Below are 24,140 nucleotides of genomic sequence, written 5' to 3' on the forward strand. Positions count from 1 at the left end.
GACTCATTTGATATGCAGGTAACCAGTAGATGGGAGACCTTTACTCTAGGATGGGAAGGAATGGCATTAGCCAGCGGTAGTTTTATTATCCTTGCAGTCGTTTTGATATACTTTATGTATAAGGTTTGTTGACCAAAAACCTCGAGGTTAATCTATAAGATTTTGTAAGATTCTTTTAAATTAATAAGTATATAGTGTATAAAGAATGTTTTTAAAGTACGGGTTCCAAATGATATTAGTCCTTGTCCGGACGAACCAACTATTGGGTATTACTCTTAAGGTTGTAAAGCCTCGGGTTGTACCTAATAGGATATGTGTACTTAGGCGGTTGGCCTAAGGTACCTGGATTTATTTCGGGAACTTCGGGTTAGTCATTTATGTACACATTGTGGCTTCTTGGTTTGGTTTCAGTTACGAGTGATCGGCTGTGCATGTTCTTGTTTGATTGTTGCACGCCTGATCGAGTCAGCTTATACTGAGACCAGATCGGGGGTGTCACAGGAAGGGCAACCGTACTGAGTCCAAGGACCAGCGTGCTGATATGTGTACTGATGGACAGCCACGGACGTCCTGTGTGCGCTGACGGACACACACGGACGTCCTGTGTGTGCTGACGGACACACACGGAAGTCTTGTGTGCGCTGACGGACACACACGTACGTCATGTGTGTTCTGACGGACACATACGGACGTCCTGTGTGTGCTGATGGACAGCCATGGATAGCCACAGACATCCTGTGTGTGTTGGCGGACACCCACGGACACACAAGGACACACACGGACAGCCATGGACATCCTGTGTGTGCTGAAGGACAGCCACGGACGTCCTGTGTGTGCTGGTGGACACCCACGGACGTCCTGTGTGTTCAGAACAGACAGCCCACGTGGGCCAAAATCACCCAAACTGTCCACGGGAAGGGCCAGCGTGCTGAGTCCAAGGACCAACGTGCTGATATGTGTACTGATGAACAGCCACAGACGTCCTGTGTGTGTTGACGGACACAGACGGACACACACGGACACCCACGGACAGTCTATGGTTGTCCAAAATCAGCCAAGGGAAGGACCAGCGTGCTGATATGTGTACTGATGGACAGCCACATACGTCCTGTGTGTGCTGATGGACACACATGGATGTCCTGTGTGTGCTGACTTACACACACGGACATCCTGTGCGTACTAAACAGAAAGCCCACATGGGCCAAAATCACCCGAACACTCCACGGGAAGGGCCAGCGTGCTGAGTCCAAGGACCAGCGTGCTGATATGTGTACTCATGGACAGCCACAGACGTCCTGTGTGTGCTGAGGGACACACACGGACAGCCAGAGACGTCATGTGTGTGCTGACGGACACACAAGGACGTCCTGGGTGTGCTGTCGGACACCCACAGACGTCCTGTGTGTACTGAACAGACAGCCCACGTGGGCCAAAATCATCCGACCATTCCACGGTAAGGGCCAGCGTGCTGAGTCCGAGGACCAGCGTGCTGAGTCCAAGGACCAGCGTGCTGATATGTGTACTGATGGACAGCCACGGACGTCCTGTGTGTACTGACGGTTACACACGGACACACACAAAGAGCCACAGACGTCCTGTGTGTGCTGACGGACAGCCACAGACAGCCACAGACGTCTTGTGTGTGTGCTGGCGGACACCCACGGACGTCCTGTGTGTACTGAACAGACAGCCCACGTGGGCCAAAATCACCCAAACTGTCCACGGGAAGGACCAGCGTGCTGATATGTGTACTGATGGACAGCCACGGACGTCCTGTGTGCGGTGACGGACACACAGAGACACACACGGACGTCATGTGTGTGCTGACGGACACACACGGACGTCGTGTGTGTGCTGACGGCAGCCATGGACAGCCACAGATGTCCTGTGTGTGTTGGCGGCACCCACAGACACACACGGACACACACAGACAGCCATAGACGTCCTGTGTGTGCTGACGGACAGCCATGGACATCCTGTATGTGCTGGCGGACACCCACAGACGTCCTGTGTGTTCAGTACAGACAACCCACGTGGGCCAAAATCACCCAAACAGTCAACGGGAAGGGCCAGCGTGGTGAGTCCAAGGACCAACGTGCTGATATGTGTACTGATGGACAGCCACAGAAGTCCTGTGTGTGCTGACGGACACAGATGGACACACATGGACACACACGGACACACACGGACAGCCACAGACGTCATGTGTGTGCTGGCGGACACCCACGGACGTCCTGTGTGTACTGAACAGACAGCCCACGTGGGCCAAAATCACCCAACAGTCCACGGGAAGGGTTGGCATGCTGAGTCGAAGGACCAACGTGCTGATATGTGTACTGATGGACAGCCACGGATGTCCTGTGTGTGCTGACGGACAAACACAGACACACACGGACAGCCACGGACATCCTGTGTGTGTTGACAGACACACACGGACGTCCTATGTGTGCTGACGGACACCCACAGACGTCCTGTGTGTACTGAACAGACAGCCCACGTGGGCCAAAATCTCCCGAACTGTCCACGGGAAGGATCAGCGTGCTGATATGTGTACTGATGGACAGCCACGGACGTGTTGTGTGTGCCGACGGACACACACGGACAGCCACAGATGTCCTGTGTGTGCTGACGGACAGCCACAAACAGCTACAGACGTCCTGTGTGTGCTGGTGGACACCCACGGACGTCTGTGTGTACTGAACCGACAGCCCACGTGGGCCAAAATCACCCAAACAGTCCATGGGAAGGGCCAGCGTGCTGAGTCCTAGGACCAGCGTGCTGATATGTGTAATGATGGACAGCCACAGACGTTCTGTGTGTGCTGATGGACACACACGGACAGCCACGGACGTCCTGTATGTTCTGACGGACACACACGGACATCCTGTGTGTACTGAACAGACAGCCCACGTGGGCCAAAATCACCCACGGACAACCAAAATCACCCGAGAAGCCAAAAATTAAAAAATTAATATTTTTGAAGAAAGTTTTCTGAAAGGAAACATCAAAAATATGTCAACAAAGAGTTTAGGATGTCAAGTGTTGATCAAAAGTTGCTGTAGATATTCGTTTAGACCACGAAACTCCGAACTTTGTAGCATGCTAAAGACATGGTTAGAAGCAAAAGAAAATCATGAAAATTTACCAGAAAATAGCTTTAACCATTCTTATTAAGCATGCAAAAAATTAGATTCAAATTCGAAGTATTTGGATCGAACGCATAGCTTCCGGATATCACTAAACCCCGACACGAAAAGTGTCAAGGAAAATGCAACTAAACAGCCTGCTTTCGCCAACCCGGAGATGTTGTTTGTTTGGAAGCAGTGCTGCAATGTAAAGTATAAAATGACTCTCGGCAATGGATATCTCGGCTCTCGAATCGATGAAGAACGTAGCAAAATGCCATACTTGGTGTGAATTGCAGAATCCCGTCAACCATCGAGTCTTTGAACGTAAGTTGCGCCCCAAGCCTTCTGGCCGAAGGCACGTCTGCTTGGGTGTCACAAATCGTCGTCCCCCCATCCTCTCGAGGATATGGGATGGAAGCTGATCTCATGTGTGTTACCGCACGTGGTTGGCCAAAATCCGAGCTAAGGACGCCAGGAGCATCTTGACATGCGGTGGTGAATTCAATTCTCGTCATATAGTCAGACGTTACGGTCCAAAACCTCTTGATGACCCAAAGTCCTCAACGCGACCCCAGGTCAGGCGGGATCACCCGCTGAGTTTAAGCATATCAATAAGCGGAGGAAAAGAAACTAACAGGGATTCCCTTAGTAACGGAGAGCGAACCGGGAAGGGCCCAGCTTGAAAATGGACGTCTTTGATGTTTGAATTGTAGTCTGGAGAAGCGTCCTCAGTGATGGACCGGGCCCAAGTTCCCTGGAAAGGGGTGCCAGAGAGGGTGAGAGCCCTGTCGTGCCTGGACCCTGTCGCACCACGAGGCGCTGTCTACGAGTCGGGTTGTTTGGGAATGCAGCCCAAATCGGGCGGTAAATTTTGTCCAAGGCTAAATATGGGCGAGAGACAGATTGCGAACAAGTACCGCGAGGTAAAGAAGAAAAGGACTTTGAAAAGAGAGTCAAAGAGTGCTTGAAATTGTTGGGAGGCTGGCGATTCGTCCTGGTCGGATGCGGAACAGAGCAATCCTGTACGCCGATCGATCCGGGCCGTGGACCGACACGGATTAAGGTGGTGACCTAAGACTGGGCTTTTGTTACGCCCGCGGAGACGTTGCTGCCTTTATCGTGGTCTGCAGCACGCGCCTCACGGCGTGCCTTGGCATCTGCGTCCTCAGGGCGTTGGCCTGCGGGCTCCCCATTCAACCCATCTTGAAACACGGACCAAGGAGTCTGACATATGTGCGAGTCAACGGGTGTGTAAACCTTTAAGGCGCAAGGAAGCTGATTGGCTGGATCCCTCACGGGTGCACAGCCGTACGACCTTGATCTTCTGAGAAGGGTTCGAGTGTGAGCATGCCTGTCGCGACCCGAAAGATGGGGAACTATGCCTGAGCGGGGCAAAGCCCGAGGAAACTCTGGTGGAGGGCCTCAGCAATTCTGACGTGCAAATAGTTCGTCTGACTTGGATATAGGGGCGAAAGACTAATCAAGCCATCTAGTAGCTGGTTCCCTCCGAAGTTTCCCTCAGGATAGCTGGAGCTCGGAAACGAGTTCTATCGAGTAAAGCCAATGATTAGAGGCATCGGGGATGCAATGTCCTCGACCTATTCTCAAACTTTAAATAGGTAGGACGGGGTGCCTGCTTTGTTGGGCCATCCCACGGAATCGAGAGCTCCATGTGGGCCATTTTTGGTAAGCAGAACTGGTGATGCGGGATGAACCGGAAGCCGGGTTACGGTGCCCAACTGCGCGCTAACCTAGAAACCACAAAGGGTGTTGGTCGATTAAGACAGCAGGACGGTGGTCATTGAAGTCAAAATCCGCTAAGGAGTGTGTAATAACTCACATGCCGAATCAACTAGCCCCGAAAAATGGATGGCGCTGAAGCGTGCGATCTATACCCGAACGTCGGGGCAAGAGCTAGGCCTCAATGAGTAGGAGGGCGCGGCGGTCGATGCAAAACCTAGGGCGCGAGCCCGGGCGGAGCGGCCGTCGGTGCAGATCTTGGTGGTAGTAGCAAATATTCAAATGAGAACTTTGAAGGCCGAAGAGGGGAAAGGTTCCATGTGAACGGCACTTGCACATGGGTTAGTCGATCCTAAGAGTCGGGGAAACCCGTCTGATAGCGCTTATGCACGAATTTTGAAAGGGGATTCGGTTAAAATTCCAGAACTGGGACGTGGCAGTTGACGGCAATGTTAGGAAGTCCGGAGACGTCGGCGGGAATTCCGGAAAGAGTTATCTTTTCTGTTTAACAGCTTCCCCACCCTGGAAACGGCTCAGCCGGAGGTAGGGTCCAGCGGCTGGAAGAGCACCGCACGTCGCGTGGTGTCCGGTGCATTCCCGGCGGCCCTTGAAAATCTGGAGGACCGAGTGCCGCTCACGTCCGGTCGTACTCATAACCGCATCAGGTCTTGCAACACCCCGATCCGGCCGACTAGGCCGTGATCGAAGTCTTACATCGCTCGGTCTACTTCCTGGCCGAACCTCTTAATTTTTGCCCTTTATTTATAATATCACCTAAACGCGACGGCTAACTTATATCTTAGCTAAAGACTTTCCTAGTCATTAATAGCTTAGATCCTTTCAACAGATATGCAGCGGATTATTCTCTAGTTAACCATTGGTCTAAAACCAATCTAACACTTTTCTGGTCGAATCACCTTAGCCTTGGTCAGTTTACTCAACTACCAATTAGCTTAAAGGTCAATCCTAAACCCAAACCAGTCCATACGATTCTGACGTTCCATTCCCCACAGACATAAGTAACCTTTGAGATGTCTTTTAAAGGATAAGGGTTTGCATCTGGCCTTTCTCGGCTCATGCACAATCCAAAATCCTTTTGCCTTATAGGCGATTGTACCAAGTCCATCTTCTGGACTGACAAAGCTCATTAAATCCTAAGTCAATCAACCAATCTTCCTCACATGACTTGGAACTGATGAGTCATCATATGGCCTGATCGGCCTTGGGACTTAACCCAGACAACATATATGATTTGTTCATACCAACCGATGCATTCATTAATCAAGTTAGGACCGACACCTTGAACCATCATTCACAGGTCAGGTCGTCCATACTCAACCATGATCAGATCTTACACGGCCTTCCTTGAACAATCACACTTAGGCTCAGTATCTATGGTCTACGACACATAGTACTAGCCACACACTTCGTCATGGCTCTTAGCCAATCTCGAAGCTGTCAACACCAAGGTTGATATCTAGAAGCATCACATCAATACTCTTACTCCAGCAACGTGACTATCCATACTAGTGTTCGGCCATCGAACCATCGTCATGAAACATGATCCGACCACTAGACTTCATAAGCCATCGCCTACTTGTCAGGTATTGAAATAACCGGCCTTCCATTTCCATCATGTGGGTCTACTCCCTAGATAAGGCATATGGAGCCTATCCTACTCACCAAGCCAAAGTTGATTGTAAGATATCCTACTTAGCCTTTGCGGCTAGAACCATCCAACCATAGCCGGATCAACCATAGTCCCGTCTAACCGTCTGGTTAAGATCTAGGTGCGATCGGCCAGTTATAAGTCCGGCCCAAAGCCCAAACCGGATTGCCTGGCAACCGATCAGACCTTGCTACACAACACTCCGGTTAAACTAACCTTCCGTCCGTTCGACTATGCAGCCGCGGACTGTCCACTTGGTTCGGCCTAAGCCTTGAGCCAATGGAACCGTTTGGAACTCACACCCTTTGGGAACTAGTACCCTTTGGTCACACGTGCCTCTTGGCAACTAATGACCCTTGGTAACTCGCACCCATTCAGATGTTCCAACCGTTTGACCTAACCGTCCGTATGGACTGTCTAGTCCGTGCGTGTGTCCGGCCTGTGGCCAAAGGACCACGCCTTAACCTACACAAGTCATGAACCATTGTGACTGTTTAGGGAAGGGTTGCAACCGTTCAGAACCGAACAGGACGGCCCTTATCCAATCAGATCACCAGAGGCCAGTCAGATTATGTGCGCGCCTAACTCGTCGGTTATGGACCGCGACCGCATTACTCAACCAGAACCACGGATATAACCAATCCCAACATATCAAAAGGGCCACGCCAATGTGCATGAGGAATAGAAGAAGAATTAGAAGAAAAGAATAAGAAGAATAGGACATAACCCAAACGCCCATGGCTAGACCGGTTCGGACTGTCGGATTGTCTTAGCCGATGAGTTGGTGGTTACCCCACTGACCCTATCTGACTGAACCACGGGGTTGGAATCTTTCTCCAGACCTTTCTCTATGCCTTGGGTATCCATAACCACACGGCCTCCTCTCTCCTAAACCGTTCTCCTTGTCGCAGATACTAAACCACAACAACCGAGCCTTTTCCGGCTTGGACCCTCGGTTCTTATTGGGGGATTCCTTTGTTTAGGACCTGTGTCCTTTGTCTCAGACAAAAAGAGACTGAATGAGAATGAATGAATTGATCTCTGGTCGTGCATCCTTTATATAGGCAACCAAAGGTCATGTGCGAAGGGATACAGCCCTTCGAAGCATCCTTTTGGGACAGATCTTGGCCATCGATTACAATCAACGGTCCAGATCGTACCTGTTCGGAAACGGAAGGTTCCAGACCTTATAGGCACGTCCAACCCAAACCCAGACTTGGTACCCCAAGGCCACGGCCTGCCCACAAGAGCCCAACGACTCATGGACCACTTGGCCGTACCTCTTGGCCCGCCACTGACCTGGACCCGGACCATCGGCCCAAAACCCGAACAGTCCATCGAGCTGAGATGAGCTGACTCCCAGATGCGTCAGATGAGTGAGCTAGTAGTCCAGCTGGTTGAGCAGACTTAACTTGGAACGAGCTAGGCTGAGCTTGACCGAGCTACATCTAGCTGATCGAGCTTCCCGTAAGCATCACCCAGTTTCTGTACAGCTTATCCTAGCTGACTTCTTTCTCCTATAAGGTTAAGTCTCAGCATCCTGACGTCCTTAACTTTCTCTCTTGGCCATGGAACGCTAACCTTATGGTCTTAAGACCGGCAGGTTCGTTTCCTTGAACCATGGCCGTCCCGACGGTCCTTATCTTGGATCGGGGATGTTACAAGTCTCCCCCACTTGAAATGGTTTCGTCCTCAAATCCGGTGGTGATTATATCTTGTCCCAAGTCAAAATATTCCAACCGACTTATCCTAGTCTTGATCAGGGAATAGAACAAGCTTGATTCAGAACCATGATATACCATGATTTTCACCCGTTTTTATACACGGTATATAAAGATTTTATGATGTATTAATTATGTTTTAGAGCCTTTTCAAAGCAAATACAGGTTTATTCACCTGATGGAAGGAAATGATACTTTTGAGATATTTTGGAATGCTTTTACGCAAGGAAAATCGATCGACGCTTGAAGAGCAACATCGGTCGATCATAATCACTTACCATCGATCGACAAACATACATGTGCATCAATCGATGCCCAGTCACACGAATGAAATCGCAAATTAAAAGATTTCATTTCCCAGAAGATCTATTATTTACAACTTAAGTCCCTAGCCGCCTGTTAGGCTATATGGACTAGGGTTTTGTATCATTTTTAGCAGACACTTGCAAAAAGACCTAGTTTGGAAAAAGAAGCATTTTGGCTACCATTAGGAGAGCTTAGGATTGGAGAGATAGATCTGAGACCGCAAAACAGAGAAGATCTTGAACTCCTTTCTTTCTATTACTATGTCTATTTGTGTTCTATGTTTCATTTGAGTTTATTTCACACCATCATGACTTTGTCTCTCATGAATATGTATGAGTAAACCAATTGTTAGATTTAGGTTTCTCACCATGGTTGAAATTATGTATTGCTAATATGACTATATAAAAGGTGTTTTGATTGTTCTTTCATTGCTTGTGAACTTAATGCTAAAATTGAGATTGATCACCTTCATTTTAAATCTTAGGATTAATTGAGTCAAACTAACTGTTTCCCCTCAATTCCTGAACCCACTTGCGTGATCTAACCAACTCAGGCGCAACGACAGTTGGTCTAAGAAGGTTAGAGAACAAGTTAAACTCGTTCGCAAAGCTCGCTAGAATAACCATCGATACACGCAACTATCATTCTGTCGTTCGATCATTACAAAGGTGTATCGGTCGATGTACATCGAGTCACATCGATCGACACTCTCTCGAGATCAAAATACGATAGTTGAGATCCGAGATCTAGCGAAGATAACCTAGCCGGTTAAATCATTGTTTTGTTCAAAAACTATCAAACCCTTAAGTCTAAACTAAGTGCATACATTTTATACCTGAGAATTACCTGAATCTAGCTGGTTTCCCATTCTGAAACCACTTCAATTCAATCTATTGAATCACTATTGTTTTCGATTTATCATTTACTGCTTTTAAAACTATTAAAACCTTTTAGTCTATCTTCATTTCTAATTATTTAAATCTGTTGAGTAATCCTAGAGTCTCTGTGGATTCGATCCCTAATTACTACATCTGAACCTCTTTTGATGAGAGTAACACTCTTTAGGGTAATTTGAGTGATAAAACCACCAAATGACCACATCGACGATCAAATTCCTTTGACCATCGTTGTAGAAGTCTCCCCCACTTGATAAGCATTTAACCACAAAAGTCCTATCAAGTGGTCCTTTCTGGTTTTGCTTATGGCACCCTTACTTGTTTACTTCGACCACAGTGGAGGGTCCATCAAGTATCCAATCAAGTGATACTTGTAATTCCATCCAAAGACATTCCTTGTGTCATTGGACGAACTCTCCAGGTTGCGATCCAAGTATCCAACAAGTCCATGTCTTTCTTTTGAATATCATCTTCTTCAGATTTTATTCTATCTCTGATCATAGTCCATGACTAGATCATAACCAGTCCCTAGGAACATGCTGCATACTCGAGCCTTAGTAGATTTGGCCAATCCCCACGCCACTCGATGTACAAGTCAACTCCTCAGGAACTCGTTACAATCTTTAGGCTGTTCGTCCTACAACGAGTCCTAACAGATCGTTATGGTTCTTTTATCTTTCATGGACAATAAGGTTCATGACCTCAGCCACAACGTACTAGATCATCCCCTTAACCAGCCACAACCTTTTCAGGCTTGGCCACATTGCGATCTTAGTCCCTCCAGATTAAAAACGCCTCAGACTTGACTTCTGTCCTTCACTGGACTTTGTCATAATTCAATCCTAGTCGATTTACGGACGTGATTGTATTCCGGTCCTGGTCCAGTCAGGGACTCGACCGTTTCACCCCGGCCATAGGTCCATCTCCGAGTAGGTCGTGGCCTGATCCTCGTCCATTACTGGACTTGATCATTCTCAACCGTAGGTCAAACTCCGACTTGGTTGTACTGCGACCGTGGTCCTCACTCGGACATGGTCAACTTCGGCTCTACCATCTTGGCCGGAGCCAAAGAAACGGAATCTAGGATAGCGGTGCTGTCATTGGTTCCAGTTCAATCATAAATGGATCCGACCTATCAGAGGGGATACTCTGTAGCGAACATAACACATCTAGGAACTCAGACACCAACGAATCCCCGCCTGGGTCTAACGGAAAACCGCAACTGTCAGGCTCTGTAGTTGTAATTGTAGCCAAAAAGGCTAACAACCCTGTTCCAGCATCCAAATCGCTCGAACTGCTGAAACCACTACTTCTCATGAGCCGGACACAGACCTTGGTACTGTATCGGGTACAACCCAGACTCCAATTGCACACGACCCTTATGGCAATCGTGAGTGGCCCGATACTTTCCCAACCAGTCCATACCTAAGATCACTTCTTGATTCATTAGGTGGACACAGACCAGATTCACAGGGAAGACCTTTCCCTGGATCTGCACTGGGATATTCAACACGAGACCTAGTGAGTTCCTGGCTTTCCCACCGGCTGCCCTCACTATCCCAAAATTATCACCAGCGTACAGACAGAACAGACCCTTTCCGACCAGTCCCAGACTCATAAAACCTATGCGTAGCCCCTGCGTCGGAAAGTACATGGGTTTTTACCCCACCGACCATGAGGGTTCCTATCAGAGACCCCTCATCAGAATCCCCTAGACAATTCTAGGTTCTAGACCAAGCATTTCTGCTTGAGGGCCCTAGCAGATATGAACTCGTTTAGGTAAGCCAACCCTGGTCCATCTCTGGACTCGATTGCATACCACCTTGGTCCATCTGCTAGGTCACTCGCCATACTGGTCGAGCCCTATCCGATCCCATATGGATCCTTAAGGCGTAATGCTTATCTCTTTTGAGTCCTGGTAGACTTCTGCAAATCCCTAAGCGACCAAGCTTTAGTGGACTGCCTTGTTTCCCAGGCCACTCAACCGTAAACATAAACTACCTGAGACTGATTCACAACATCTTGTTGTAATCATATACCATTGTCTTATGGAAAATACCTTGGTCATGACCATACCATGAAGGACGTCCCATAACATCCCTCAATGCATTGCCAATAACTTCAATACTTTCACTTCCAGTGGGTACCTAGATGAGTAGGATTTTGGTTTGATCACACATTTGGAAAACGTCCCATACCATTCTCCAAATCGTCTTACTATTGCGAATGTTCACACCATTCACAACAGCAATTATAATATCCTCAATCCCCATCATACTAAGATACTTAACATCATGTTCTTCCAATGATTGGAATGAACACCCTGAGTTTCCTCATTCTTTCTTTGGATGGATTCCGATTGGAATTGATTTATTCCATCCAACTAGATCTAAGGAAACCTACCTTGACTTATACCGAGTCCTAGCTGATACATCTGATCACAAGTCCACTCCTGTACTGGTCATGTAGTGTCTCCTTTGAGTCAGATTTAACATTGCATATGCTTTACTTATTATGAACGGCCATCAAGGGATAACACTTAACTTCAGTAGAGTGCTGCACGTTTATTTCAACCTATGCCACTCTCTGGTCCATGTTACTTCCCTTGTCCAGGTAATCCATAAACAAGTTTTGCATTCCTTCCATCCCTTCCAACCCGTCTATTACTTCTAAATAACTAGATCGACCAACCTTTCTGTTTTTAGGATCTTGCCCTTGGAAAATGTATCTTAGCTAAGCCGGTTCATCTTAGAACTCCCACATTCACAAGCATGATACCCTAGCTTACCTCAACTCTTTCTTGGCTCACCCCATCTAAGATTTCATAGTCATCATAGTTTTCAGAAATAATTGTAGTTTGGAAACCAACATCTTAGAGCGTTGTCCTAAACAGGATCGATCTGGCTCTGATACCAACTTGTAACACCCCGATCCAGCCGACTAGGCCGTGGTCGAAGTCTTACGTCGCTCGGTCCACTTCCTGGCCGAACCTCTTAATTTTTGCCCTTTTATTTATAATATCGCCTAAAGGCGACGGCTAACTTATATCTTAGCTAAAGATTTTCCTAGTCATTAATAGCTTAGATCCATTCAACATATACGCAGTGGATTATTCTCTAGTTAACCATTGGTCTAAAACCAATCTAACACTTGTCTGGTCGAATCACCTTAGCCTTGGTCAGTTTACTCAACTACCAATTAGCTTAAAGGTCAATCCTAAACCCAAACCAAGCCATACGATTCTGAGGTTCCATTCCCCTAAACCATTCTATCTAGATCTACATAATTAAATGCTAGATCATACCTTTGCCACATCTTTGGAGCTTATTAGCTCATCGGTCCTCCATTGACTCAAGTTGCTCTTTCTTGACAGCTGGACCCCAATCACTCAATGATCTTACTTAAGGTCCTTATCATGACTCCTGCATCAAACAAATCCCCTAGGTACTTTGTCAATCAACCAACCATCCCCACAGACATAAGTAACCTTTGAGAAGTCTTTGAAAGGATAAGGGTTTGCATCTGGCCTTTCTCGGCTCATGCACAATCCGAAATCCTTTTACCTTATAGGCAATAGTACCAAGTCCATCTTCTGGACTGACAAAGCTCATTAGATCCTAAGTCAATCAACCAACCTTCCTCACATGACTTGGAACTGATGAGTCATCATCTGGCCTGATCGGCCTTGGGACTTAACCCAGACAACATATATGATTTGTTCATACCAACCGATGCATTCATTAATCAGGTTAGGACCGACACCTTGAACCATCATTCAGAGGTCAGGTCGTCCATACTCAACCATGATCAGATCTTACACGGCCTTCCTTGAACAATCACACTTAGGCTCAGTATCTATGGTCTACGACACATAGTACTAGCCACACACTTCGTCATGACTCTTAGCCAATCTCGAAGCTATCAACACCAAGGTTGATATCTAGATGCATCACATCAATACTCTTACTCCAGCAACGTGACTATCCATACTAGTGTTAGGCCATCGAACCATCGTCATGAAACATGATCCGACCACTAGACTTCAAAAGAAATCGCCTACTTGTCAGGCAATGACATAACCGGCCTTCCATTGCCATCATGTGGGTCTACTCCCTATATAAGGCATATGGCGCCTATCCTACTCACCAACCCAAAGTTGATTATAAGATATCCTACTTAGCCTTTGCGGCTAGAACCATCCAACCATATCCGGATCGTCCATAGTCCCGTCTAACCGTCTGGTTAAGATCTAGGTGCGATCGGCCAGTTATAAGTCCGGCCCAAAGGCTCACGGACCTTCTTACCTGATCCAACCCAAACTGGATTTCCTTGCAACCGATCAGACCTTGCTACACAACACTCCGGTTAAATTAACCGTCCGTCTGTTCGACTATGCAGCCGCGGACTATCCACTTGGTTCGGCCTAAGCCTTGAACCAATGGCACCGTTTGGACCTCACACCCTTTGGGAACTAGTACCCTTTGAACACACGTGCCTCTTGGCAACTCATGGCCCTTGGCAACTCGCACCCATTCAGATGTTCCCACTGTTTGACCTAACCGTCCGTATGGACTGTCTGGTCCGTGCATGTGTCCGGCCTATGGCCAAAGGACCACGCCTTAACCTACACAAGTCATGAACCATTGTGACTGTTTAGGGAAGGGTTGCAACCATTCAGAACAGAACAGAACCGCCCCTATCCAATCAGATCACCTGAGGCCAGTCAGATGATGCGCGCGCCTATCCAATCGGAACCGCATTAGTCAACCAGAACCACGGATATAACCAATCCCAACATATCAACAAGGCCACATCAATGTACAGGAGGAGTAGAAGAAGAATTAGATGAAAAGAATAAGATGAATAGAACATAACCCAAACTCCCATGGCTAGAGCGGTTCGGACTGTCCGATTGTCTTAGCCGATGAGTCGGTGGTTACCCCACTGACCCTATCTGACTACTGAACCACGGGGTTGGAGTCCTTCTCCAGACCTTTCTCTATGCCTTGGGTATCCATAACCACACGGCCTCCTCTCTCCTAAACCGTTCTCCTTGCCTGAGATACTAAACCACCACAACCGAGCCTTTTTCCGGCTTGGACCCTCGGTTCTCATTGGGGTATCCCTTTGTTTAGGACGTGTGTCCTTTGTCTCAGACAGAATGAGACTGTAACATCCCGGATCCTTAATAGGATCATTGGGACGGCCATGGTTCGAGGAAACGTACTAGTCAGTTTTAGGACATCAAGACAAGTGTTGCATGACCAGATAAGAAGGTTATGGACATAAGGAAACTTAGACATAACCTTACACAAGTCGAGAGTCAGCTAGGACGAGTAAGATGGTAGCTGGACAAATGGAACAGGTAGCTCGACCAGCTCAACGGAGTTAGTTTAAGCTCACTCCAGCTCGGCCACTACTAAGTCAGCTCCACTAGCTGAACTACTAGCTCACTCAGCTGAGGCAGCTGGGAGTCAGCTCATCTCAGCTGGACGGACTGTTTGTGTTTCGGTCCGATGGTCCGGGTCCGGGCCGGTGGCGGGCCATGGGGGTCCGGCCATGGACCGTTGGGGCTTGGGACAAGGCCATGGGCTAAGTCCATAGGGATTGGGTAAGGCCTTGGGCCTCTGTCTGACCCAAACCCTTGCGGTATTGGCGAAGGGACGCATGCAGCCGAGAGGGTGTAACCCTTGGCCGATTGTGCCCATCCGCTAGCCAGTCATGCCTGTTCGTGGGGCAAGACTTACCCCCTCGTTTTCTATAAATATGGGGTCCTCTCTCTCGATTTCATTCATCCAATCCCGAGCAAAAATACTCAGAGAAATCGTAAAGAGAGAGAAAGAAAGAGAGAGAGAGTTTCCGGCCAAAGCAAGGCCGTTTGTGTGGTGGTTAGGTTTCCGGCGATCTGATCGTTTGAGAAGCAACCTCCGATCAAGTATGGGAGACCAAGAGTAGGAGAAGAACATGGAGAACCCTGGCACGGTTCAGAAGGTACGTGGTGGGCTATCGCCGCATCAAACCAAACGGAAGGTCCTTGTGATCGCACCGTGGCTCTGGTCGGTTCATTAGACCTAACCGCTCCTCCTCTTCTTGTTTCTATCCGGTCCTTTCTCTTCTTTCTGATTATACACGAAGGGTTGTGTTTGTTCAGTCCAAGGGACACGTCCCTAGACTTGGCCGGTCATAACCAAACCGCTAACCTAGACGCTGGTCGGTTAGACAGTCGGTTCGAATCGCACCATAGACTTGGCGGTTGGGCTAAACGGTTGGTCATGTCCCAAGAGGCACGAGTGGCCAAAGGTCACGAGTTACCAAGGGTTGTGAGTTACCAAAGGTCACGAGTTCAAAAGGTTGTGAGTTGCCAAAGGATGTAAGTAACCAAGGGTTACGAACATCAAAAGGTACGAGGACCAAGAGGTACGAGGACCAAGAGGTACCAAGAACCGAAGGGGTACATGTTCCAAATGGTGTCTATTGAGACAGGTCGTGTCCGTTCCTTAAGGGATCAGACCATGTCTTGTCCGTTGGGACAAGTACACGGTTCGTCTAAGCCAGGGTAAGAGTCGCAAGGTCCTATTGGCCGTTTAGTTAACCGGATTGGGCGTGAGGCTTACTCGGCTGTTGGATCCAGGCCCAAGGCCGGATGAGGTAAGGAAGTCCGTTGAGCCATTGAGCCGGACTTTAACTTGGCCAGTCGCACCTACATTCTATCCGGATGGATGGATTGGTCTTCGGGACGATCTGAACTATTCGTGTGTTCTGTTTATCTATTCTGCACTGTCTATCTGATTCTAAGTCAAGGGGTGGTTGGTTGAATGACTTAGGATTTGGTAGGCAGGTTCATATCTTTTTATACGTATACTGTCCGAGGTTTATCTGTGTTCTAGGAACCAAGCCAAGCATTGTAGAATTGACCAGTTCTGTTCTCGGTTATGATTAATGCTTATCTGGTTGTGGTTTCAGGAACTAAGGATGGTTCTGGTCAAGCCAAGGAGCCGTGAAGGCTCGGTCAGTGAGACGCTGTGTAACGTGTGGTTAGATGATGCTTGGGATGAACTAGTGATTGTCTATGAAACAATTAAGAAGTTGTGTATTGGATCTCATGTTTCTAAGTAATACATTTTATACACATTTATATTCCGCTGTGCTATCTGTTCAATTGTTTTAGAACCTCAGATTCGAAAATGACTTAGTAAAGGAAAGACTTAAAATGAATCAAACAAGCAAATAAATTGATTAAGTAGCAAACGGGTCCAGTTTCATCGAGAGGCCAGATTCGGGCGTTACAAGTTGGTATCAGAGCATGCTTGATTCTAGGATAGTTGGGTATGTAGTCCACACACATGCAGCCAGCTGATTCAGTCTCACGGTGAGGTTTGATGGTTAGGTCTAGGGATTAATTGTCTCGGTTATGTTATATATATGTTGTACGAACAATGTTTGAATCCTTAGGCTGGGAGAAGCAAATTGGGAAAGACCCGAAAGAGTAAGAGGACGGCTGGTCAGTCTAGTCAAGCGGCCGCGGACGGAACTAATCTGTCCGGGTTACGAACCGATCCGGCCGCGACTAACACCGTATATGTGTTGCCTACTGATCAGGCCAATCTTACGAGAACGCAACCAGAAGGTCAGCAACATAAGGAAAGTGATGAGGAAGTAGAATCCTCGAACGCTAACCGTGATGGTGACCAGCGTGAGCAAAGGGCCGAGGGAACCACCAACGTGCCCACAGCACTGTCCCGAGAGTACTTGTTAGAGGCTACGAAAGTAATGGGTAACCAAGTGGCGGCTATGACTCAGCTCTTCACTCCACTAGTGAATTCATCAGTTGGTCAAGCTACACCTGTAGCTACGAATACACCTATTGCTATGGGTCCAGCTGGGGGCGCGGTTGAGGTGATCGAGATCGATCCACCAGAAAGGTCAGAAAAGAAGGTTGACTATCTGAGTTTGCTTCAACATCTATCCAGATTGGGTATGAAGCAATTTTCAGGTAGCACCGACCCTTTTGTGGCAGATGGTCCGAAAGTTTCAATCAACTCGCTGTCCAGAGGATTACAGGCGAGACATTTCGGTTCATTTCCTGGAAAGGGACGCGCATAAATGGTGGCTTGCAGTGGACAAGCGCACCAATGGAAGTCTCACAAGTTTTGCGGACTTTGAAGTTGAATTCAACTGCAAATAGTTTCCTGCTGATGCTTGGGATCGTCTGGAAGCTAAGTTTCTAGATTTGGTCCAAGGCTGCAGGACCGTACGGGAGTACGCAGAGGAGTTCAACCGACTCAGATGGTTTGTTTGAAGAGAGCTGGAGGACGAGTCAGTCTAGGTCCGTAGGTTCATCTGACGCCTAAGGCCAGAACTGAAGAACCACTGCTCGATCCGCCCTTTCAACACCGTCGGAGAAATGGTGGAACGGGTGGCTTTGTTAGAGTCTAACTTGGCTGAAGAATCTAAGCTTAAGGCTAAGCCACAGTCTGGCCCATTGGACAAGACAAATGATAAAAAGAGAAAATGGGACCAGGTGGACGGAGGGAAGACCTCTGGTGGCCGACCTGCGTGTTCCAAATGTGGACGAAACCATCCTGGTGAATGCTGCAAGGCCAAGGGGGCTTGTGTTCGTTGTGGCAGCATGGACAATGGAGTTCAAAACTGTCCTCGACCGAACCCATCTGGTAGAAGCGGCACGATGACTTGTTTCCATTGTGGCCAGCAAGGACATTTTCAATCGGAGTGTCCCAAGCTGAAAGGAAGTCAGGGAAAGGGCCGTGGAGACACAGGCAAGGCGTCCCAAGGCAAACCAACCACAACAGCGAGGGTGTATGAACTGTCACGAGACGACGGAGCTTCCAGATCTTTTGAGTCGATCTCTGGTAATTTCTAAATTTATCTTTTTACATTCAAGTAGTAATGCTTGGTCTGGAACCTAGAATGGTCTAGGGGATTCTGATGAGGGTCTCTGATAGGAACCCTCATGGTCGGTGGGGTAAAAATTCATGTGCTTTTCGACACAGGGGCTACACATAGTTTTGTGAGTTCGGGACTGGTCGGAAAGGGTCTGTTCTGTCTGGATGCTGGTGATAATTTTGGAATAGTGAGGGCGGCCGGTGGGCAAGCCATGAACTCACTAGGTCTCATGTCGAATATCCCAGTACAGATCCATGGAAAGGTCTTCCCTGTGAATCTAGTTTGTGTCCACCTAAAGAATCAAGAAGTGATCTTAGGTATGGATTGGTTGGGAAAGTACCGAGCCACTCTCGATTGCCATAAGGGTCGTGTGCAATTGGAGAAAGGACTTCACCCGGTAGAGTACCAAGGTCTGTGTCAGGCTCAAGAGAAAATAGTGGTTTCAGAAGTTCGAGCAATTCGGATGCTGGAACAGGGTTGTCAGTCATTCTTGTCTACAATTACAACTACAGAGCCTGCAAGTTTTGGTTTTCTGTTAGACCCATGCGAGGATTCGTTGGTGTCCAAGTTCCAGGTTGTGTTTCAGGCGCTACATGGTGTCCCCCCTGATAGGTCCGATCCCTTTCTGATTGAACTGGAACCAGGGACAGCTCCGCTGTCCAACAGTCCGTATCGAATGGCTCCGGCCGAGATGGCCGAGCTAAAGAAGCAATTTGAAGACTTGCTTGACAAGGGGTTCATACGGCCAAGTAGCTCCCCTTGGGGTGCACCACTCCTCTTTGTGAAAAAGAAGGATGGTAGCATGCTTCTGGTCATCGACTATCGAGGGTTGAACAGGGTAACTGTGAAGAACAAGTACCCGTTACCCAGGATAGACGAGCTGTTGGATCAGCTGAAAGGAGCTAAGTGGTTTTCTAAAATCGATTTGGCCTCGGGATATCATCAGATTCCTATAGAGCCAAACGACATTAGGAAGACAACATTTAGGACCAGGTACGGCCATTACGAGTTCGTAGTGATGCCGTTTGGTCTGACCAATGAACCTGCTGCATTCATGAAAATGATGAACAGCATGTTCCAGGACTGCTTGGATGAATCGGTGATCATCTTCATTGATGATATCCCGATCTATTCCAAGGACGAGGAATCTCATCGAAAACATTTGAGAGCCGTGCTGGAAGGATTACGAGAGCACAAACTCTTTGCTAAACTCAGCAAGTGTAGTTTTTGGCAAAAGAGTATTGGGTTCCTCAGACATATTGTTTCTGACCAGGGCGTCTCAGTGGATCCAGAGAAGATCAGGGCAATCAAGGATTGGCCCCGACCACGCAGTGCCACGGAAGTTTGAAGCTTCCTAGGGCTGGCAGGTTACTATAAAAAGTTTGTGAAGGGATTCGCAAGCTTGGCTAAGCCGATGACACAGTTGACTGGGAAGGACATTAAGTTCACATGGTCCAAAGAGTGTACGAGATGTTTCTCCGCACATAAGGCTATGCTGACTAGCGCACCCGTCCTGGTTCTTCCGGAGGCAGACCAACCTTATGTGGTCTACACGGATGCGTCCATCACTGGACTCGGTTGCGTGTTCACTCAACAGGGGAAGGTCATTGCTTACGCGTCAAGGCAGCTGAAGAAACATGAGGGAAACTACTCCACCCATGATCCTGAAATGGCTGCGGTAGTATTCACCTTAAAGATTTGGTGATCATATTTATATGGGGCCAAAGTCCAGATACTTACGGACCATAAAAATCTGAAGTATATATTGACCCAGCCTGAGTTGAACTTAAGGCAGAGGAGGTGGATGGAGTTCGTGGCCGACTACGACCTAGACATCACTTACTATCAGGGCAAGGCTAACCTTGTGGCCGATGCCTTGAGCCGGAAGAGAGAAGATGTTGCGGCCGGTAGCGGAACGGACGAGCCGGATGAGGCGGGACGTTTTGTCCGTTTAAATGCTTTGAACGGGACAGACAGACCACGCGGTTTAGAGGTAGTGAATATGGCCAACCTGCTTACCCGGATCCGAGAGGCCCAAGATCAGGACAAGAACCTGAAGACGGTTGCTCAGAACGACCTGACTGAGTATCAAATCACCAAGGACGGTACAATCTTAGTTCATGGTCGGATCAGCGTACCCAATGATAGGAGTTTAAAGAATGAGATCCTTAGAGAAGCTCACAAGTCTAGATTCTCGATCCATCCTGGAGTGACCAAGATGTATCATAATCTCAGGCAGTACTATCATTGTATACGGATGAAGGTCGATGTGGCCGAATGGGTGGCCTAGTGTCCTACTTGTCAACTCGTCATGGCTGAAAAACAACTTCCGAGTGGACTACTTTAGAGCCTACCTATTCCGGAATGGAAGTGGGATCACATCACGATGGACTTTGTGACAGGTTTTCCCACGACCGGGAATAGGAATGATGCTGTCTGGGTTATAGTGGATCGACTGACCAAGTCTGCCCACTTCCTGGCCATCAAAAAGACATTGACCAGATTGTGAGTAAGTACATTGACGAGATTGTGAGGTTACACGGAGTACCCTCAAGTATAGTTTCGGATAGAGATTCGAGGTTCACTTCTCACTTCTGGCAAGCTTTCCAAAAAGCTTTAGGAACGAGAGTGAACATGAGTACGGCTTAGCATCCCAAAATGGATGGGCAGTCGGAAATAACTATATGGACGCTGGAGGATATGCTTCGAGCATGTGTCCTCGATTGGGGCGATTCCTGGGAACGACATTTGCCGTTAGTGGAGTTCGCCTACAATAACAGTTTCCACTCAAGTATAGGCATGTCGCCATAAGAAGCTTTGTATGGACGACCATGCAGGACACCGTTATCCTGGACCCAAGTGAGGGAGCACAGCATGATAGGCCCGAGATCGTGGAGGAAACCATGGAGAAGATCAAGTCTGTGTGGGATAAGATGAGGGCCGCACAGGTCAGACAAAAACATTACGCTGAAAAACGAAGGAAAGAAGTGGAGTTTGCAGTGTGTGATATGGTCTATCTCAAAATGATTACCATTAAAGGTAGAGTGCGAATTTCTGGTAGAAGGAAATTATATCCAAGATACCTAGGTCCGTTCAGAGTCATAGAACGAGTGGGTAGTGTGGCATATAAGTTGGACTTACCATCCGAGATGGAAGCCTTGCATAACGTATTCCATGTCTCCCAACTCCGAAAGTGCTTGACGGATCAGGACGTTTTAATACCAGAAATACCATCTGATCTAGGTATGAATCTTACTTTGGAAACAAGGCCGGTTCGGATCGTAGATAGGATGGAAAAAGCAATGAGAAAGAAAACAATCCAGATGGTCAAGGTCATTTGGGATTGTAATGGTCGAGAAGAGACCACTTGGGAGACGAAGGCCAGGATGAAGGCCGAGTTTCCGAAATGGTTTGACCAGTTTGTGTTGGATGAAACACATTACTCGGATTCGAGGATGAATCCATTGCTAGTGGGGGAGACTTGTAACATCCCGGATCCTGAATAGGATCATTGGGACGGCCATTGTTCGACGAAACGTACTAGTCATTCTTAGGACATCAAGACAAGCGTTCCATGGCCAGATAAGAAGGTTAAGGACGTAAGGAAACTTAGACTTAACCTTACACAAGTCGAGAGTCAGCTAGGACGAGTAAGATGGTAGCTGGATGGATGGAACAGGTAGCTCGACCAGCTCAACGGAGTTAGGTTAAGCTCACTCCAGCTCGGCCACTACTAAGTCAGCTCCACTAGATGAACTACTAGCTCACTCAGCTGAGGCAGCTGGAAGTCAGCTCATCTCAGCGGGACAGAGACTGTTCGGCTATCGGTCCGATGGTCCGGGTCCGGACCGGTGGTGGGCCATGGGGGTCCGGCAACGAGGCCATGGACCATTGGGGCTTGGGACAAGGCCATGGGCTAAGTCCAGAGGGATTGGGTAAGGCCTTGGGCCTCTGTCCGACCCAAACCCATGCGGTATTGGCGAAGGGACGCATGCGGCCGAGAGGGTGTAACCTTTGGCCGATTGTTCCCATCCGCTGGCCAGTCATGCCAGTTCGTGGGGAAAGACTTACCCCCTCATTTTCTATAAATATGGGGTCCTCTCTGTCGATTTCATTCATCCGATCCAGAGTAAAAATACTCAAGGAAATCGTAGAGAGAGAGAGAGAGAGAGTTTCTGGCGAAAGCAAGGCCATTTGTGTGGTGGTTAGGTTTCCGGCGATCTGATCGTTTGAGAAGCAACCTCCGATCAAGTATGGGAGACCGAGAGCAGGAGAAGAACATGGAGAACCCTGACACGGTTCAGAAGGTATGTGGTGGGCTTGGCCACATCAGACCGAACGGACGGTCCCTGTGATCGCATTGTGGCTCTGGTCGGTTCATTTGACCTAACCGCTCCTCCTCTTCTTGTTTCTATCCGGTCCTTTCTCTTCTTTCTGATTATACACATAGGTTGTGTTGGTTCAGTCCAAGGGACACGTCGCTAGACTTGGCCGGTCATAACCAAACCGCTAACCTAGACGCTGGTCGGTTAGACGGTCGGTTCGAATCGCACCATAGACTGGGCGGTTGGGCTAAACGGTTGGTCATGTCCCAAGAGGCACGAGTTGTGATAACCCGCCCTTTGGAATAAAATGGTCGAGAGAGCAAAAGTCAGAATCCAGAGCCGAGGTTTTGGGAATCAAAGCAATTGAAGGAATGTTAAGTTTTGATCACTTAAGACTTAACATGGATCGAAGAAAATAGAAGATTGGTCGAGCATCAACTTTGTGGTTGAGTCGCGGGCAATACAGATCGATCGGGAAATTTGAAGTACGAGAAGGTCGAAGAATGGATCGTGAGTGAAGCATGAGTTGAGATAAGCTGCTCTACCATTGTTAGAAATGTCTTAGATTGATCAGACGGCAGTTTTGGAAGAATCACATTTTTGAAGCACGACGGTTTAGAAGCTCGACGTTTTTGAAGATTGACGTTTCTTCATCGCGAAGTTTTCTCGGAATATCTTCGTATCAGTAAAATATTATTCTGAAGACATTATAAGTCGGAAGCAGGACGGGAATTAAGCAGGACGGGAAGCAAGCACGACGAGATTGAAGCACAACGGGAAAACCCGAAGTTGGGCGAAAACCCTAATTTTGGTATTATTGATTTTTCGAGGAAGCCGGAGGCTCGGGAAATATTTTCCATCAAGGTCAGGATTCACTTGGAGTTTATTAAAATATTCATCTCATCAGAACGGCGCAGAAAAATATTCGGGATTGATCGCGGGACGAAAATTCACCGGAAGGGTCGAAATCAGTCGAATGGACCGAGAAGCTCAAGCTGGCCTTATCTATGAGATAAGGACGTGATGTAACCTTCCTGGCATGGTATGTGGCAAGGGAAGCAGGAGGTGTTGAAGCCCAGGAGAGCACAGCATGCTGATTGACACCCAGAAGCACGAGGTGCCGCGAAACCTGCGATCGGAGCATGCTGAGCGACATGTGTGCGCTGAGTGTGAATCTGGATGAGGTCAGGCCGTGGATCAGACATCTGGAGGGCATGGTGTCACTCTGAATGATGTCCTGGTCATGCCATCAGACATGTGGAGCACGAGGTGCCGCGACGCATGCGTCCGGGGCCATGCGAAGCGACACACGGGCTGCCACACGGCTTGTTTCTGATTGGTTGCTGCATCCTATATAAACCCCACGACCCCAGCTCATTTCAAACCATCCAGCACACCTGAAACTCAGAGAAAAACGTGAGAGAGAAAGCTAGAGAAAGAAAGTTCGAGTT

At 48.1% G+C, this 24,140-nt stretch overlaps 1 non-coding gene across 1 annotated transcript; it reads left to right on the top strand.

Moving 5' to 3' along the window:
* The first annotated feature begins 3,347 nt into the window (after positions 1 to 3,347).
* Positions 3,348 to 3,503, top strand: LOC125596595. The gene has a single exon (XR_007331147.1). It is a non-coding gene; the product is annotated as a 5.8S ribosomal RNA (ribosomal RNA).
* Positions 3,504 to 24,140: the final 20,637 nt, after the last annotated feature.

Source organism: Brassica napus, unplaced genomic scaffold, assembly GCF_020379485.1.
Source record: "Brassica napus cultivar Da-Ae unplaced genomic scaffold, Da-Ae ScsIHWf_1237;HRSCAF=1767, whole genome shotgun sequence".
Taxonomy (NCBI): Eukaryota; Viridiplantae; Streptophyta; class Magnoliopsida; order Brassicales; family Brassicaceae; genus Brassica; species Brassica napus.